This window comes from Triticum urartu, chromosome 2 (assembly GCF_003073215.2).
Source record: "Triticum urartu cultivar G1812 chromosome 2, Tu2.1, whole genome shotgun sequence".
In the NCBI taxonomy this organism is placed as follows: Eukaryota; Viridiplantae; Streptophyta; class Magnoliopsida; order Poales; family Poaceae; genus Triticum; species Triticum urartu.
In genome coordinates this window covers 422,972,327-422,976,364 of record NC_053023.1, presented here as the reverse complement: position 1 = coordinate 422,976,364, position 4,038 = coordinate 422,972,327, and positions in this window count along the sequence as shown.

The window sequence follows — 4,038 nt, the reverse complement described above, 5'->3', positions numbered from 1 at the left end:
ACCTTGAACGTATGTTCGTCCACCTGGAAAGCCGTGAACATGCTGGCACGCTTTATTTCTTCCTGGAATCTGCAAGTTTTGTGTGTTTTCTGTTAAACTATCGTGCGCTCTTTTTTGTAGCACCTTATGTTGTCATGGAAATAGAAATACATTTTGTTTGAACATGGCAATTATAGTACATTGAACATGGCAAATATAGTACCTTGAACATGGCAAATATAGTACATAAGACATGACAACTGTAGTACATTAGACATGGCAACTGTAGTACATTAGACATGGCAACTGTAGTACATTAAACATGGCAATTGCATAACTTTTCAACTGGCCATCGTCATTTCCACACCAATATTCCCAATGGAAGCACATTGCATAAAACATGGCAACTGCATTTTATTAAACATGGCAACTACAGTTGAGTAAACATGGCAATTGCATTTCAGCAACATGGCAGTTGCATTTTAGTAAACATGGCAATTGCATTTAAGTAGATATGGCAACAACATAACATTTTTCAGTTGACATTGGCATTTGCATACCAACATGCCCAATGGAAGTACAGTGCATTAAACATGGCAACTGCATTTCATTGAACATGGAAACTGCATCCGGGTAAGCATGGCAAACAGAATTTCCATTGAACATGGCAACTGCAGCTGAGTAAGCATGGCAAACAGTATTTCATTAAACATGGAACCACATATCATGGCAACTGCATTGCATTCTATATGGCACCTACTGCCTTCGTGCTTTGCGCAAATAAGATCTGTAACGCAACTGACTTACTTGTTAAAGATCTTGTTGGTGTATATCTTGCTCATTTGCCTCTCCATCGGTAAATACGTTAGCAATTTTGGCTGCTTTAGCGTGGTGTTCGCTTCTTGCTGTAGCTCAGATCCCAGTATTTTTTGTTGCAAAGTTGTGTACTGCTTGGCAAACTGTAGCAATGAGTTGCCAGGGCTCACGTACCGCTTCAAAACAGCATTGAACCCCTCGCTGCGCTGCGTAGTCTGCAGAAACGGGAAGAAGCACTGCATGAAGTAGGCCGCACCCAGTACATTCGCTTCTCCCACAGGCTAGCAAGGGTCTCGATCTGGGACTTGATATGTTTCAATCATGGCCTTCCAGCTCCTTTCAAACTCCTCCACCGTCAAGCTGTGGTCCACGCACAGCTCGAATGCCTTGTGCAGCTCTCGACGGTCAGCAAAGAACGGTCCTAGCGTCTCCTCAGCCTTCTTTATAATGTGCCACCTGCAAGTGCCTGTGCACTGCCAACGGAAAGACCTCCTCTATGCCTGCACGCATGCTAAAATCCTGGTCTGTTATTATGTTCATCGGAGCAAGTCCATCCATGCACTCCAAGAAGGTCTTGAACAGCCAAACGTACCCATCCGTGTCTTCGTTCCGAACGAGCCCGCATCCGAACTGCAACGACTGATTGTGGTTATTTATTCCTATGAATGGAGCGCATGGCATCTTGTACATATTAGTGAGATACGTCGCGTCGAATGAAATGCAATCTCGGAAATGTTTGTAGGCTCTCCTTGCAGCACCATCCACCCAATACATGTTCCTGACACGGTCCTCATCGTCCAACCTTATCCTGTAGAAGAAATCTGGATCTTCCTTCTTTCTCATCGAAGTAGGCCATTGTGGCCTCTATGTCAGCCAACTTGCTCTCTCTACGGTACTTGCCTTTAGGTTTGTGACGTCAGCTGGTATGTAGGCATGCTACTCAGAGTCCCTTTTTTGCTGTGGATGAGTGATAGTATCTGGACCATTCTTGATGGACCGACGTTACAATCATGTAGCAGCTTTATGAATTTCTTCTCGAGGGGGGTGAATCCTCTGTGGGCGGTCAGAAATTTTACCAGGTCGAACTTCTTTATGAGTTTGGTTGTGCTCGTCAAAATATTCAGTGACCACCCACTGTGCTCCATCTACGTTTAGCTTACACCGGACAGGGCATTCGTCTTGAGAATGATACCTCTCTTTCGTTCCGGAACGACAGGCGCAACACCTTTCCCCTTCTTGTTCCTTCGTGCCTTGTGGCACCTCATCTCACCTCTGCTGTACTCGTTAGTTTTCTTAATTTTCCTATGGTATTCGGTGTTGACCGCAAACCCATGGAACTTTGCATATGTCTGGTAGAATTCCTTTGCTTCTGCGAACGATTCAAATCTCTGCCCAACGTACGGTGGCTGAGGTACCATGATCTCCGATTGCCCACCATCTTCATCCCCTTGTGCTTCGTCATCAGTTTCATCATTCACTTCAGTATCGGCGGCAGTTTCATCTACTTGAGTGTTGCCAGTGCTTGTGTTCAAAGGGGTGCCTGTCGGCATTGCTGGAATGATTGCCATTTCCGACTCTGACTCAGCATTGTTTGCGGCATGATTGTTGGCTGGCTGGTGGAACGCGTCTTCTGTGCGCTCAGAGCTCCCCGCAGTAGATGTCCCCGCGCCGCTGTTCACTGTAGTTGTAGGCCCTGTAATAGAAAAAACAGGTACGAGCGTAAGATTTTGCTTGAATAACATGTTATTGTAACGGATCACATCAACTTCAAGTGATTTGGCATGACATCATTCAAACAGCAAGCCGTGAGTCTGCGTGTGGACATGCATGGCAACTGTAGTTGTCCAGTCATGGCAGCTACAGTCCAACAAACATGGCAACTATTGTTTGCCAATGCACGACAACCAGCTCCTTTTTAGTACGAAAACTTGGATTCTATATGCATGGCAGCTGCAGTCCTGCATACATGGCAAATACTGCTACCAATACATGGCAACCAGTGTGTTCTAGCATCAAAACTTTGCATTCTAGGCTTGAGCTCACTAGGCAAATGCGATCAACCATTAGTGCTGCACACATGCTTCTAGCAGTTGGCAAATTTCCGAAGACAATATATGACTCATTGCACACAACCACTTGTTAGCGTTTATGCTTGATTTTGTCCACCATCACTGATACATATCTTCTTTTTCATCACGTGCTATTTGCCACAAAAATAAATGTAGTGCTCTTTTGTGGTTCGATTTTTTTCCTTACCTTGTTATGCTGCATGTGCCCATTTTGTGTGGTCTGTCACACCAAATTGACGTGCTCTATCTGCAATCTGTGAAGCTTGCCACGAGGGACGTTTGCCGGGGTACCACCACCGTAATAACCTGTAAGCATCGTAGTAGTTGGTCAATACATGAACTGCAGTTTGTGCTGGCATGGCAACTGCAGTTGTCCTGGCATGGCAACTGCAGTTGTTCCTCCATGGCAACTACAGTTGTCCAGGGAGGGCAACAACAGTTGTCCAGGGATGACAACTGCAGTTATTAATTCATGGCAATTGCAGTTGTCCAGTCATGGCAACTGCAGTTGTCAACTATGCTCCTTCTGCTAATTCACCGTCGCAACTTCACTTTTTATGGACTCACCTGTGTATGACATCGATGGCAGGTACATGGGTGCTGCCTACTGCCACGTGCTGCATGTTGTTGTTGTTTCCATCTCTTCCTGTGGCTGCAAGAATTTTCTGTCTAGTGGTTAGCTTGATGAAGCAACCATCAAGCCCTGCATCCATAGCCAAATTAGCTACCATAATTTACCAACAAGATATTTTGAACAAAATGCAGTTATAGATTACCTATAAAGGCCTTGCAACCATTAGAATCCTTGCTTTGATGCATGCAAGGCAGTAGAACATCTACTTAAATCTAGAGTTGGGGCAGGGTTTTTTGGATCTCAATGTTGTAACTACACACTGCTACCAGGGTTTGTGTCAAGAACTGCTTGTAGGTAGTCCCTCAGTCTATAATACTGCTCCTTCTGGTCACCTTGTACAACCTTAATAGCCTTCCTCCTTGCCCTATAGGCCACACTCTTTGATACTCAACTGAAAACTGACTTGCTGTTTTAATAAGTGAATCCAACAGGTGCTCTAAGGATCTGCTCTAAGAGAGGCTCAACTGCTTTGGAAAGCACTTAGTAGTAATTTTTTGTGTTCTCTGCTGATGCTGGACAAGTGTGCTCCATTGTTGGGGA